The sequence below is a fragment of the Heloderma suspectum genome, chromosome 4 (genome assembly GCF_057233095.1).
Source record: "Heloderma suspectum isolate Gila_16-S chromosome 4, 16-S_ref, whole genome shotgun sequence".
In the NCBI taxonomy this organism is placed as follows: Eukaryota; Metazoa; Chordata; class Lepidosauria; order Squamata; family Helodermatidae; genus Heloderma; species Heloderma suspectum.
In genome coordinates this window covers 276,681,060-276,697,280 of record NC_139461.1, presented here as the reverse complement: position 1 = coordinate 276,697,280, position 16,221 = coordinate 276,681,060, and the positions used below count along the sequence as shown (strand labels likewise).

The window sequence follows — 16,221 nt, the reverse complement described above, 5'->3', positions numbered from 1 at the left end:
TATATGGAGTGGAAAGATGGCCAGCAGGAAAAGAATTATGTACCCCTTCCCCATCTCTTCTCCTCTCCCAGTCATCCCCTTCAAAAGCAGTTTTTCCTCTTGTTGGTGCTGTTTTTAAAGACAAAGTACTGTTGCACATATTTATTTAACATGCCATTGGACCCTTTTTTTCAGCCTCTCCTCCTTCTGAGATTTTAGCAGGCACATACTTTTGAGCATATCTTTGTAGCCATATGGGCTAGAAGCTTGTTTTTTAAAAAAATTAAAAACAGCCATTTCCCAGGAAGCTGAGTTCCGTGCTCCCAAAAGGAGAAAGGAGAGGGATTTACAGAGCTGATTGTTTACATTTCTGGTAACATCCAAAATTACTTTAAGGCTGCAATCCTATGCCCACTTACCTGGAAGTCAATCATACTCAGTATAGCTTCTTTCTGACTAGACATGAATGGGATTGCACAGTAAGAGTATTTTCACAAGGATACATGCAGTGTGATCCCATGCATATTTAGTCCGGAGAAAGCCCCACTACTTTCCGTAGGGCTTACTCACAGGTAAATACACACAAGACTGCAACCTTCAGAGGTTTCACAGTGCAGTCCTATCCATATTTACTTGGAAGGAAGTCTCACCAGGTTTCATAAAGTTTACTCCCAAGTAAGTGCGCATAGGATTGCAGCCTTGATCTGGAATACCTCACTAGCAAATGTTGATGTAGTATAACAGGAAAGATGTTTCAAATCAAACATACATTATTCCAGCAAATATATACATATATATAGCACCTGTGAAAACAATCTAAGGCGCTAGTTTGGCTACAAACATCTGCTGTGCTGCACTATTTTGAAATATGGGCTCTCCAATCAGATGTGGAATGTTTGGCACCTATAGCCGAGTCAGTCATCTGGAGGCTTTTATCTGTCTTCGCACAAAGCAGACAGTGATACTCTGGTCTCTCTCAAAACAGTGCTTGCATAGCTGAAGTTTGCACATCTTCCTAGCATGAATTCTACTTCGGACATTACAAAGCATTTGTGCATCTCCTCACCAACACATCTAACAACATCTGAAGCAGCCACCAATTCTGGAAATGCATCTTTAGGGATGTCAGACAAATCCACAACGGAAACAAATTGAGTACAGATTTTCATGAGGCCGACCCACAGACTCTGTAGCAGACCGGCCTTTCCCCTGTTGGTCGGATTCCACGGACGTGCAGTCCGTTTTCCCAAACTTTGCACAAATTTTGCCGTAGAAAAACATGCAAAATAAAAAAAACTCAGCCCCAAATTCACATTTCCCCCATAGGCTAAAGCATGAAAATTAGCGGGGGGGGGGGGGGAATTGGCCCATTTTCGCATGTGTGAATTTGCACTAATGCGAATCTGTGCAAGTCTCGAAACAAAAAAATCCGATTTCGGTGCTGGGCATACGACAGAACATGACAATCTGCAAAACACAGATGGAATGGATTTTATATAACCCATACATCCCTATGTATCCTTCATAGGGCTTCCCTCAAAAATTATGTCCAGAAGCTGCAGCTGGCTGAGAGTAAAATGGCTTACCTGTGAGTGGGATAGGCCTCTAAGTCCACCATTTCTTAGAATCTTTTGTGCCTTTTTCAAAGTTCTAGACCTCATCATCCTAAATACTAGAAGCAAGCTCATTCTCCAAGTGTGGATCCTTATGTAGCCCAAACAGCACCATCCATACTAAAAAGGGAGTTAGAGCAGCAGGCTTGAGGGAACCCCAAAGTTTGCAGAAGTCCAAAAATATTTGGGGGGGAAGCCCTAAGGGTGGGGGAAAAAAACAAAATAGCTCAATGAGGACAGAGTATGCTCATTCCGGCCAAATAATCTTGAATGTCTGTTGGGGAGGGGTGGCGGAAAACCATGGGATGGGGGGATGGAATGGAGTGCTGTGGAAAAGGACATGGCTGGCTGAAATCCTGAACAGGAGCACTCCACCGCAGAGAGCTATTCCACCATACAGAGCTACCACCAGACAGCTACATGGACAAATAGTCCAATCCGGTTTAATGCATCTTCCAATGCTCCTACCTTTATACCTAATATGCTAGTTATCTTTATGAAGGGAGTAGGTTTTGGGTTTTAATAAAGGGTAATATTCTAACATGTAACCCCTCACCTGTCTTCTGAAGTGATTCAGCACTGATTCACATATTTATTTATTTATTTATTTATTTATTATATGTGTACACCACTTAATAATATAAAATGCCTAAACGGTTTACATACAAAGATATTAAGATCACTGTTAAAATATACTGTTAACAATTGCAACTACAACTACAAAAAGAAATAAATAAAAAGAAACAATTAAATGGAGCGGCATCATAATAGTCAACGACAAGCCAGGGAAAGCTTGCACATGCATGTATGTCACCCAGTGAATGTAGCATCAAGTGGGTCACCCACAGGTGTAAATGAGCCATCACAGATTTAAAACCACAGACAGCTCGATCACCTCATATACAGTGCAAAAGCCTGAGGTGGTAGAATGAACTATACTGCTTCAGACAGTAAGTGAGGGCAATACCAATTCTGAATGCTCCTCCATGGGAAGAAGTTCTCTGCAAGTAAAAAGCTAGCACATGACAAGGAAAGATTCTACTCCAGCCTGCTCCCTTCATGCTAGTTTTCTACTTGTAGGGAGTTTTGCTTTTAATGTAATTCTAAAATGGCATTCCTCACCACCACCCACAGTTTGAAGTGGTATACAGTCCATGCTACCACTTCATTCTGTTGCGTGCATAGAGCAGACCTCAGGAAGTCCATATGATGTGGTGTCTAGAATATGTAAATTATATTTTAACACAAGTCAACAAGATGTAGTGGTTATTGTGTCGGAATAGGACCACAGAGAGCCAGGTTCAAATCTCCACTCGGCTGAGAGACTCAGTAGGGGGCCTTAAACCAGTCACTCTCAGCTTCACCTATCTCACAGGGTTGTTGTGAGGATAACAGGGGGAAACCATGTGTGCCACCTTATGCTACTTGGAGGAAAAGAGAGATGTAAATTATAAAGAACAGTAAAGTGTGGAGACCTGAATACATGAATCAGTCCTACGATCTTTTTGTATGTACTACATATTGGGCTAAGTTAGATTGCAAATGGGTGAGAGGGCTAAGTCACTAAACAATCATCATTTTCTCATAGTGACCTGCTTTTAATAAAAGTTAAAATAATGTTACCCACTCCAAGCTTGCGCAATACGGTGGAATACAAATATAAATACTAAGCGTTTTATGATGGAAAATAATATTATTGTAACATACTCTTTTGTATTATCGGAAGTGCTATATAAATGATAAGCAATATTAAATTTCAGTGTCTCTTAAGTGGTTTAGAACAGCTGCCTTCCCCAACCTGGTTACCTCCAGATGAGTTGGACTACAATTCCCAGCATCCCTCAGCCAGTCATCATGCTTAGACTACTGCAGTGTGCTCTACTTGGGGCTACCCTTGAAGAGTATCCAGAAGCTTCAATTAATGTAAAATGCCACAGCTAAGCAGCTATCCAGTGCACGATATCGGGCCCATATTACATCTGTCTTAAAAGACCTGCACTGGTTGCCAATTGCTTTCTGGGCTCAATTCAAGGTGGCGGTTTTAACCTTTAAAGCCCTAAATGATTTAGGACCTCGCTGTCTAAGGGACTGCCCTATCCCGTTATGAACCTCTCCAGTTATTAAGATCTGCAAGAGAAGCCCTTTTGAAGGTGCCATTACCTGCAGAGGCCCATTTGTCAAGTACACATGAAAGGGATTTCTCTTTTGTCACTCCTAAACTATGGAATGACAATTTGCTCCCACCCTCTTGGCTTTTAGAAAGGGTGCAAAGACACATCTTTTCAATTTACGGTGCAGTCCTATGCATGTTTAGAAAGAAGTCCTCTGATGCTGGGTGTTGTAAGTCTTTTTTTCTGTCTAAATATGAATCAGATGTTTAGACAGAAAAGCCCTCAGACTTTTAAAATATGAATGTTTATATTTTTACTGTTTATAATGTTCTTGGGGTTTTTTGTTTTAGGGATATTTTTCTTTGATTGTGTGGATCACAACAAACTGTGGCAAATTCTTAAAGAGATGGGAGTACCAGACCACCTTACCTGTCTCCTGAGAAACCTGTACGAGGGTCAAGAAGCAACAGTAAGAACCAGACATGGAACAACCGATTGGTTCAAAATTGGGAAAGGAGTACGACAAGGCTGTATATTGTCGCCCTGCTTATTTAATTTATATGCAGAGTACATCACGAGAAACGCCGGGTTGGATGAATCACAGGTCGGAATTAAGATTGCTGGGAGAATTATCAACAACCTCAGATACGCAGACGATACCACCCTAATAGCAGAAAGCAAAGAGGATCTAAAGAGCCTCTTGTTGAGGGTGAAAGTGGAGAGTGCAAAAGCTGGTTTGAAACTCAACATTAAAAAAACTAAAATCATAGCATCTGGCCCCATCACTTCCTGGCATATAGAAGGGGAAGAAATGGAAGCAGGGACAGATTTTATTTTCTTGGGCTCTAAGATCACCGCAGACGGTGACTGTAGCCATGAAATTAAAAGACGCTTGCTCCCTGGGAGGAAAGCTATGGCAAACCTAGACAGCATAGTAAGAAGCAGAGACATCACGTTGCCGACAAAAGTTCGTATAATCAAAGCTATGGTTTTCCCAGTAGCAATGTAAGGCTGTGGGAGCTGGACTATAAGGAAGGCTGAGCGCCGAAGAATTGATGCTTTCTAACTGTGGTGCTGGAGAAGACTCTTATGAGTCCCCTGGACTGCAAGGAGGTCAAATCAGTCCATCCTAAAGGAAATCAACCCTGAGTGCTCATTGGAAGGACAGATACTGAAGCTGAAGCTCAAATATTTTGGCCACCTAATGAGAAGAGAAAACTCCCTGGAAAAGACCCTGATGCTGGGAAAGATTGAAGGCAGAAGGAGAAGGGGACGGCAGAAGATGAGGTGGCTAGATAGCATCACCGCTGCAATGAATATGGACTTGAGCACACTCCGAGAGAGAGCGGAGGACAGGAAGGCCTGGCATGCTATGGTCCATGGGGTCATGAAGAGTCAGACACGACTGAACAATTGAACAACAACACACCACCTTGATGTTGCTTTAGCAAATGAAGTGTTATATAAATATTAACAACCAGCAGCAGCAGCAACGACCTGGGAGCACCAGGTTGGGAAAGGCTGGTTTAGAAGCTTTATTCAGACAATATATATCAGCCCAAACTCTGGAACCATCTTTTTTCTCCCCCAAATAAGTTTTTTCACTGACATTCTCACTTTGAGATACACAGCAGAAGCAGTCAATCAAGGCCAGATGCTCCAGAACTCCTTTCTTACTCTTCAAAGAGCTGCTCATTTCAATAATGCTCACAATTTGCTTAACTACAGGATGGTACCTAGATTGCATCCAAGGCAGAGGAACATTCAAAGTGAAGCAATTGAAAGACACAGAAGAATGACAGCAGGAAGACAAAATCTGAATTTGCTACCACTCTGCGATAATGGAAACTATGCAAATCGATAACACCAAAGCCAGTCGTGCAATGGAAGAAACTGCCCTCATGTTCCAAAGTAGTACACAAGGATTAACATACACAGCCTTATCCCCCTTGCTGTAGGAGGGCTGAACTAGATTATCCAAGGGGTTCTTTACAACCTCATCTATCACCAAAATACCCTGGAGGTTAAGGGTGCATCATTACAGCAACCCATTGCAGCTTGCCACAGATGTTTCTGCCTGCCCAGGCCTACTGTGACATCACAGCAGTTGGTTCTGGACAACAGTCATTGGCTGTGAACATGCAGGCCAAATAATATAAAGGAATCATCACTGTATGTAGCAGAGAGATTTAAGTGAATTAACAAACCAAGAACTGGGAGATACTCTATACATTAGGAAACATCACTGCTGTTCATTTGCCATGATTCCACATATAAATTGGTACTTGGTACAAATATAGATTGTAGTGAGAACCTTAACTTTAACCTTCTGATTTTTTAAAAAATTAAGTTTCTAGCCCTCAAGGTTATAGAGAAACAGAACACAAAAGCCCTTTCCAGACAACATGCTGGGTGTGCTTGAGCTAGCATCACATCTGCTGGCGTCACCCCACAACACACACACACACACACATATTCAGATTAACCTTTAAACAAATCTTATGTTTGGTCAAACGACAGACATGGTCGTTTGTCTGTGTTGTCAGGTACCCAACTTTTTGAAGGACCCCAGATTGCATGCACAGAACCTACCTGTGTGGTAGGATACGTTCACAATGCGTAAATTGAACACCCATAGGCCAGGGGCTAATGGGCTGTGTGAGTTCACTCTACACATTATGTTGTCTAAAAAGGTCTCTGGTAGGCACCAGCACAGGGCTGTGTCCAAGGGGCAGGACCCTTAAATAATTGATTTGAAGCTAGGAGGGAAGAGTATACCTCTCTCTCCACACCTACTTTCCCCAACGTTTTAACTCTGTCCTCACCCTCCCTGCCATCACTTTGCTCTTTCGAGCAAAAAGCAAACAATTCCTGCACACACACACCATCATCACAAATTGAGCATGTTATTGCAAAAGTATTTTAAATTTCACCTTCTTCCAAAAGAGGTAACAATTTATGTCTAGCAGCTAAAAATGAATTCTTGGAAATTAAAAGGATAATTATAACATTTTCCCCGCTTCCATCCCTTTTTCCTTCTGTGTCATGTCTTGTTTAGACTGTAAGCCTGTGGGCAGAGACTGTCTTGTTTTATGTATTATATGTGAGCTGCTCCAGGAGACGTTTTGGGTAAGAAGCAGGATAAATATACTTTACATACATACATACATAATAAACATAACTTTTAAAATTAAGCTTCACACTGGAAAAAAGAGATTAAAATCCCAATTTGCCCCTCTATACCAGTTTCCTCCATAACTTCTCAGTGCCTCTGCTCTGCCCCATCTTCAGAGGAGTCTTTCCCAACCTAAGCATGCCAGCATTGCTCTGGCTTGTTAACAAGGGGCCAGTATAACCGCACCCTCAGTCCAACACACCATCATCACACTCCCTACCCTGATTTCCATCCTATCGGTATTATGAGGGGGTGGAGGTACGGAATGGAAATAGCAGAGGGGTGTCAGGAAATAACGGATATGTATTCACCAGAGATATGCAGGAGAGAAGCACTGAACATACGCAATCGGGGCAGGAACACGCACATGGGAGGGACAGGTTGGCATTGCACCTGCCCACGGCTTTGAGATCTGGGAGTCGCCTTGCTATGGAAGGTTAGAAGCTGCCAGGGAAACAGATATACACACACACAAACACGGCAGTGTATACAGACATGCTATGAAGAAGCATAAAAAGACATGGGGATCTCTTTGGCACAGCGCATCCCTATGAGTAAAAGCAAAGCTTAGGGCTGCTTTTCTTTCTTTCTTTTTACAGGGACTCGATTTCCCCCGTGCTTCAGCTTCCAGCCTTCTGCCTCTTTGCCCTAAGATCAGCTTACAAGCCGGACTTCATCTGGGTCAAGGCTCCATGCCCGAGCATGTTTCGAATACCGAGGTCAGCTCCGCAACATCCGAAACAAAAATTAAAGAAAAAAGTATCTCTAACCATGCGCAGAGTACCCCTCCTCCTCCTCCGCCCACTCACACATACACACACCGCTTCTCACGGAGGTCGGAAGCGGGGACGAGGAACGCGATCCCCCTCCTCGCCTCCCCAAAAGTTCACGCTGAACGTGTGAACACGGCTTCTGAATGCCCGCAATCCGGCGCCACACTGACGGGGGTATTGCGGGTGAGGAAAAGGCGGCTTCGGGAAAACCGTGAGTCCCAGTGCCTCCTCATTAACCTTTGCTTACGAACTTCAGAAATAAAAAAACGGAAGTTTTCTCCATCCTGGAGGAAAAGAGAGGGTAGTATCCGGCGTTAGTCCTACACAGAGTAATCCCACTGAAAGGAGTGGGGCCTAAGTTAGCCGTGACTAACTTAAGCCTCATTCATTTCAATGGGTCTACTCTACATAGGACTAACACCGGATACTATCCAGAATAGCCAAGAAATAATATGTCCTGAAGGCTAATAATAATAATAACACTAACGGTGGCGCAGTCTAGCAGGCGATCTAGAGTCATAATGAGCCCTCCAGGTAATTAACGGGAACTACTGCCGGCTTGTTGCCCCTCCGCCACTTGTCTAATCCCTACACACACGCGCGCGCGCGCGCACACACACGCACACACCCCTTTCCAAAGCTGCCTGGACGCGCGGCCCTGGCGAACCCCAAAGAAGCGATCGTGGGCTTCGATGCGAAACACGCCCGCAAGCAACCCACCCGCTCCAATCGCCTCTCAAGCCGCAGCTGCTCTGTCGCTCACTGAATGCAACTCACCAGCAGCAGCCGAGATCCGCCGCAGCCAGCTCCACAAGCCGCCGCCGCCGCCGCAGCAACAGCCCCTCACCGCTGGCGCTCGGCCGGGAGAGCCCGATCGGGGCTGGCGGCAGCTTTTCTGGCAGCAAGAGCAGCGGAGCCCTCCCAACGCGGAGCTCCTGGCGACTGCGGCCCCGCGGGCGCAGATCCGTTCCTTGGCTGGCTGATTAACCCGCGGCTAAAGAAGCAGCCGGCGCTGATGATACAGCCGTTTGGGTCTAGCCTTCTTCGCCCCCGCCCAGCCCCGCCTCCGAGGCGGAGCTCTGCGAGGGGCGGAGGAGGACCAGAGATGCTGAGCGGGAAGGTGAGGAGCCGCCAGCAGTTAGGGGCTGGGGAAGGGGAGAGAGATTCAGGCTGCAGGCCGAAGTAAAGCAGCACACTGAACTGGGAGTAGGCCCCACTGAACACAGTGACACACAGGCCTGGGTTGTGCTGTGCGAGACCAAGCCGGGCCTGGAAAGGGATCTGTTGCTCAAGCAAATGCAACACACGCACTGTCGTTGTTCAGTGGTTAAGTCTTGTCGGACTCTTCGTGACCCCATGGGCCGTAGCATTCCAGGCCTTCTTGTCCTCTGCTTTTGTTGGCAAATGGTTGGCATTTTGAGTGCAGCACTTTAACAGCATTATGTTTTAGGATCTTAAATAGCTCAGCTGGAATACTGTCATCTCCGCTAGCTTTGTTGTTACTAATGCTTCCTAAGGCCCACTTGACTTCACTCTCTAGGATGACTGGCTCAAGTTCAGTGACCGCACTATCATGGCTATCAGGGACATTAAGATCTTTCCTGTATAGTTCTTCTGTGTATTCTTTCCACCTCTTCTTGAGTGTCCTTTCGGCTTTGGCCCAGCCACTTCACTCTTTCTGGCGCTACTTCGAAATACCCTCTGCTCTTCCCCAGTAGTATATTGGACACCTTCCGACCTGAGGGGCTCATCTTCCGGCGTCATCTCTTTTAGCCTTGTGATACGTTCCATGGGGTTTTCTTGGCAAGAATACTGGAGTGGGTTGCCATTTCCTTCTCCAGTGGACCACATTTTGTCAGAACTCTCTGCCATGACCTGTCCATCTTGGGTGGCCCTGCACGGCATAGCTTATGGCTTCACTGAGTTACGCAAGCCCCTTCGCCACAACAAGGCAGTGATCCATGAAGGGGTTAGACAGAAAAAAGTCCTACAATTCCCAGCATACCCCAGTCAGCAAGACTGCCTGGAGGGATGCTGCAATGTATAGGACTTTATTCTGTCTAACCCCTTAATGGATCACTGCCTTGTTGTGGCGAAGGGGCTTGCATAACTCAGTGAAGCATAAGCTATGCCGTGCAGGGCCACCCAAGACGGACAGGTCATGGCGGAAGATATGGTGAAGCCCCTGGCAGTGATTGGCTGACTTGCCCTAGTGCAGCCTTTCCCAATATGATGCTGTTCAGATGTGCTGAACTGTAACTCCCAACATCCCCAGCCAGCATGACCACTGAGAGACTGGAAACAGCAGCAGACCTATGTAGCCAGGGAATTTGGGAAATCAGGGTCACCATGAATCTGAGAGGGCAAGAAAACCGGCCCATAAATGGAGAAGAGAGCTACCTATGGCCAAGAGGTAGGTGCAGAGATGAAGAATCACATGTTGACCTGAAACAACCATGCACATTTTTGATAGTGGGTTTCTTGTAACACTCCAAAGCGCTATGCAAACTAGGGCACTTTGAGATAGAGGGCATAATCTCTTGGGAAGCTCTGCAAATGCCCCACCAAAATTAATTGTGCATGAAAACTTCTACTGGATAGTGCATGTAGACAGTTGCATATGATCATCACTAAATCAGAACACCTGTAATCAGTAGGTTCAGGATGCTGATCTTTTGCCAATTGCTAGTTGAAACAGATTCACTGGATCAGCATGGGCGACTTCATCAGAACTACTAGAACAGCAGAAGTAGGTCTAAACCTCTACAAAATGAAGAACCAAGTCCAATTACTCTGGTTTACCTGATTTGAGGTTTGCAAACAAAGTCAGCTTAAATGCAAGCATTCTAGCTCATGGGATTTGTGGCTTTCAGCCACAGGAATGATTGTTGTCATACAATCCAGCAAACAGCAGAACAATAAATAAGCCCAGTTGAATACAAGACTGCAATTTGATGCACATTTACCATGAAATCTGAGTTACATGTAGGGAAAAAATAAACTCCACTCCCATGAACATTATATCAAGCCAGGATTTCATTCTGAGCAGAGATCATTAAAGGGGCACAGGAAGGTACCTTTAGTTAAGGCAAGCTGCCAAAAAAGAAGGGTCTCAACATTCTGTTCAGCTAATATCTTGAAACTTGGCATCCATGAGCTATGTGATTGTGCCAAATTTCAAGCCTATCCAATACAAATTACCACACGTACAGCAAGTTAAAAGGTGCTGAAAATAGATACACTTACTTATTTCATTTGATTTTTAAAAAATATGCATATATGTGTGTGTTTCAAATTTTGATGAAAGTTACTAATGTACTTTACTCAGACTTGTTGAGGATGGCAATCATCCTTCATTGGTTCAGTGAAATTCTGAACAGCAGTTCAAAAGTTATTAAAGTGTTCCTGCCCAATAAAGCCTATGGTAGCAACTGCTGGCAGAGTTATGCAGTACATGCTCAGTTACATTCTGAAGCTGGCATACAGCCAGTACTCCAGTGTTTGCAGAAAGATTCTGTGTTGCAGAAGGAATCCATTGGATTTTATGTGCAATGCCTATTCCTTTAGATATGGAATGTGACTTCTCAGGGTCAAACCACCTGTTAGTATATAGACTGGGACCCTAGCATGGGTAATAGAGAGAGAGCTTAAAGTCCCCCCTGTAGTTCCAGTCCAGACTAGAGGGCCCATACCTGCAATTTCCATTGTCAAAAAGTGATCCAGTTGTGACATAAATTCCACACACAGGTGGGTGGGGGTGATTTGGATAGGGACCACAGTGGGAGCAAGGGTTAATGCCCCCTACCTCCCCTTACACATGGGTCCCAATCCATATCAGGTCCCCTGCAGTTAGTTTTGAGGTTGTTGTTTTTTTTTAAGTGAAGACAAGACATATCTACAGCTTTAGAGTAACATGTAGTTTGACCCTGAGGGAATTGGGGGGTGAGGGGAGAAGTGGAAGGATCAGAGTCACACACTACTTTCCTGACATCAGAAACACAGTGCAAGGGTCCCAATCTCTGCTCTTACTTTCTGTTTGGTGAGAAAAAAATGTGGGGATTGGGGCCCTTGTGCTGCCTTTCTGAGGGCGGAAATATAGCACAAACCCTGATCCCTGCCTGACAGTAGAGGTATTCACATGTTACACTGGATGTGGGTTCCACGCTATGTATGCCTGTTCAGATGGTTGTGAGAATCTAACCTTATTCAGACATTTGAAAATCTTAAGTATAGAGGAGAGACTCTACCCTGACCTAACCATGTTGATGGGGAAACTGAATCAGAGTTTGGATGAATGCAATTACAGTGCTCCAAACAATCTTGTGGATCCTTTCCCCATCTCCCCATTACACTTATGCTTTTCAAATGCCTGAATAGAGCTATTGTCTATGTGTGTCCATACCTGATTTGTACACAGATAGTAGAATTTGACTTGGATTCCTGCATCTGACTTGGATTGCTGCACTGAGCAGGGGGTTGGACTCGATGGCCTTGTAGGCCCTTTCCAACCCTACTATTCTATGATTCTATGAATCCTACATAATCATAATGCGTACAGATGAACCTGGGCTGAATGAACACACATACAACCATGGGTCAACTCACCGCAGGATTCCTCTAACAATACAGTAAAGCTCAGATGCTTTGTAAGGCAATACAGGACCAGGACAATGTTGGGCATCTTTGCTGGTCCCAGGCACTCCATCCTCTCCATCTGGATTTGGGCCTGAAAGACCCAGGAAAAGTGTGGGTGCATGGAGGGTAAGTTATAAGCAAATACAATTTGTGACATTGCACAAAATCATTACTGATCACTTGGCATGTCTGTTAGGGCATCAGCCTTACCTTCCCAGCTGTGCGGAGCTTGACCCAACTTGAGATAGTCTTAACTCTGGTCTTAAAGCAGCAGTTTTTAAAAAATCACTGAATTACAGTAAAGATCTGTATGCATTTTCCACCATGCTAGAGACTGATAGACCTTTTGAAGTCAGCTGAAGCCAAGTTGCTCATACTGCTTAAAAGACAGGAAGATGCTGAATTTTTCTAACATATATCAAGTCAATAATATTGTTTTTGAATCCCATTTGGCACTGTATTTATCAACTGGGATGCAACAGTGAAAGCCTAAAAAAGCAGCCAATTTTATTCAAATTTAGAACAATTTTCATATCGAGCTAGAGATCTCGTAAAAACAACAAAAACTTGTTATTTCCAAGACTTCCTAAACAGCCTGCCATTGAGAACTGGTAAAATTTTTAGATAAGTGCTTTACAGGAAGGATATTTTTAATTTATATATTTATTTATTACATTTCTGTTCCACCCATTAGTCAAAGCTCTCTGGGTGGCTCAGAAGACAAAACTTAAAACCATAAAATACAATAACGAAGTAAAATATAAAAACCATAAGTTTAAAATGTATCACCCTACCCAGCTGTGGCACTTATTTCACATGCCAGTAAGGTAATGCTCAAGATCTTGCAAGGTAGACTACAGCAATTCATGGAACAAGAATTGCCAGATGTACAAGCTAGATTTAGAAAAGGCAGAGGAACTAGAGACCAAATTGCCAATATCCGCTGGATAATGGAGAAAGCCAGGGAGTTTCAGAAAAACATCTATTTCTGTTTTATTGACTATTTATTTACAATTATTTATTGACTATTCTAAAGCCTTTGACTGTGTGGATCATAACAAATTGCAGCAAGTTCTTGGTGGTATGGGGATACCAAGTCATCTTGTCTGCCTCCTGAGGAATCTGTATAACGACCAAGTAGCAACGGTAAGAACAGACCACGGAACAACAGACTGGTTTAAGATTGGGAAAGGAGTACAGCAGGGTTGTATACTCTCACCCTACCTATTCAACCTGTACGCAGAACACATCATGCGACATGCTGGGCTTGATGAAGCCAAGGCTGGAGTTAAAATTGCTGGAAGAAACATTAACAGTCTCAGATATGCAGATGATACCACTTTGATGGCTGAAAGCAAGGAGGAGCTGAGGAACCTCATGATGAAGGTGAAAGAAGAAAGTACAAAAGCTGGATTGCAGTTAAACCTCAAAAAAACCAAGATTATAGCAACCAGCTTGATTGATAACTGGCAAATAGAGGGAGAAAACATGGAGGCAGTGACAGACTTTGTCTTTCTAGGCGCAAAGATTACTGCAGACGCTGACTGCAGCCAGGAAATCAGAAGACGTTTACTTCTTGGGAGGACAGCAATGACAAGTCTTGATAAAATAGTTAAGAGCAGAGACATCACACTGACAACAAAGGTTCGCATAGTTAAAGCAATGGTATTCCCCATAGTAACCTATGGTTGCGAGAGCTGGACCATAAGGAAGGCTGAGTGAAGGAAGATAGATGCTTTTGAACTGTGGTGCTGGAGGAAAATTGTGAGAGTGCCTTGGACTGCAAGAAGATCAAACCAGTCCGCACTCCAGGAAATAAAGCCAGACTGCTCACTTGAGGAAAGGATATTAAAGGCAAAACTTTGGCCACATCATGAGAAGACAGGATACCCTGGAGAAGATGCTGACGCTAGGGAAAGTGGAAGGCAAAAGGAAGAGGGGCCGACAAGGGCAAGATGGATGGATGATATTCTGGAGGTGACGGACTCGACCCTGGGGGAGCTGGGGGTGGCGATGGCCGACAGGAAGCTCTGGCATGGGCTGGTCCATGAAGTCACGAAGAGTCGGAAGCGACTGACTAAATAAACAACAAACCCAGCTGTATGATACATATGTACTGTAATTGTGCTTTATATACATCCCCAATAATCATACGTATAATCTTTTAATATATAAACATTTATATGGCTCAAAACCATAACAATGACTTAAATTGAATATCACATGAGCAGACTTCCACTCACACAACAGGACTTCCACTTGCTCTCCTCCCTGTACGGTCCCCCCAAGTGCCCCCACATCTGCTCTGGATGATCTCCTCCAGAGGGGGTTGCAGGGGGGAGGGAAAATCCATTCCAGAAGCAGACAACCAGCATTGGATCCAACCCATTAAAGTCACAATCCTATGCAAGTTTAGGCAGAAAAAAATCCTACAACTACTGAGAGTTGTAGGACTTTTTTCTGTCTTAAACATGCATAGGATTGTGCCTTAAAAAACCCAGTAGAGTTGTAAATAGAACTCTGGGGATCAGACAGCATTAAAAACATGTCTAAATAAACTCTTTTTGATGTTCTTCTTGAAGGCTGAGAGAGGGGAGCAGCTGAGTGAGCCTCCCTTTCCATAAAGTTCATTTTGATATCTGAAGCCTGTTTGCCCTTAAATGGATTCATTCTGGTGGCTAGAGAAGGAATCATTGTTTTGTCTATAGCAAAGCTGAATAGTAAAATTCAAGTTGCTGGTGCATTAACACTATTTTGTACTTCTAGGTTGCTGAACAATCTCAAAGCGCTCCAGTATAAGTTAATGAATCAACGAAGCAAAGAAGTCACTGGAGACAGGGCCTAATCAAAAGCAAAAGTTGGAGGTCCTTGTTCAAAGCATTCTGCTTTAACCATTAGACTATAATGCCAATGCTCATTCAAAGGGTATATGTATTGTAAAAAAGACATACAGCTATCCCCCTAAAATGCCTTTGGGAGTTCATTAGTGTAATTAGAGGTCCAAGGTTTAAGTACAACTGACAGAGGTTTGGTTTAAAGTAGTGGGTCTATTAAGGTAAGCTCAAGTAAACGGGTATTTATTAGAGCTCTCCCATGTATACTCAGCTCTAGGCTTACTGTATGAGCTGTGAGCTCTTTCTTGATAAAAATAGCAGGAAGATTTTCCTCCCCTTTCTTTTCCTGCCTGGAATACTAGTATTCTTGAAAACTCTATAACTGGAGGAATGTCTTTCTGCCATTCCCCCAATGTTATAGTGCAGCTATGGTCTGCTTGGCCCCTTTCCTCATCTCTCTTTGCTCTGCAGCTCCAGTTTTACTTTTTTCCCAGAACTAGACTGTGGCAAAAGCTACAATATGGGGGTTTGGGGAACACGCAGGCCACTGTAGTATTTGTCCTGGTTCAGGTGACCAGAGGCAAAGCAGGAAAGGATTCCTGTACCTTTAATTAAGGTTACCAACTGATCAGGAGGGGGAAAGGTTTTGGTCTGTTCCTGGGCCTAGAATACCTGTGGATGTGCAGAAGCCTTTCATAGCTGGTTGGAACATTCTCACCTGTTACTTGCTAGAGATAAAACTGCTGTTAAAAGCTTTCCTACAGGGATAGGCCAAACATTGGTAACCTACCCTTTTAACAATTGTATAGAAGTTGGGCTTTCAGCAAGTGTAGCTTATTCCATCCCTGTAAAACAAGCTGCACCTACTAAAATTCCCTCTTCTACATTAATAACTATTAAAGTACAAGAGGTGCCCTCCCTCCTTTACTTTCCTCCAAGTAAATCTGATCATGTTCTTAAGGCTACAAGACCAATAATTCTGAGGAGGAGAAAATTGTTGACCTAAATAGACATGCCTTAAATGTATCCTCTCTAGATATGGAAGTAAAAGTTGTTTAATCTCAAGAGATTGGAGAATCTGACACAGCTTTGTGACCCAGA

General features: G+C 43.9%; 1 protein-coding gene across 2 annotated transcripts in view; it reads right to left on the bottom strand.

The window, feature by feature from the left end:
* Positions 1-8,731, bottom strand: part of PPP1R16B (protein phosphatase 1 regulatory subunit 16B) — a 141,141-nt gene extending 132,410 nt beyond the window's left edge. Inside the window, exon 1 of one of the 2 annotated variants that reach the window (XM_084853937.1) lies at positions 8,429-8,731. The gene's annotated coding sequence lies outside the window, so the exon portion shown is untranslated. The remainder of the gene's footprint in view (positions 1-8,428) is intronic. The other variant, XM_084853936.1, reaches the window with a different exon arrangement.
* Between the last annotated feature and the right edge of the window lie 7,490 nt (positions 8,732-16,221).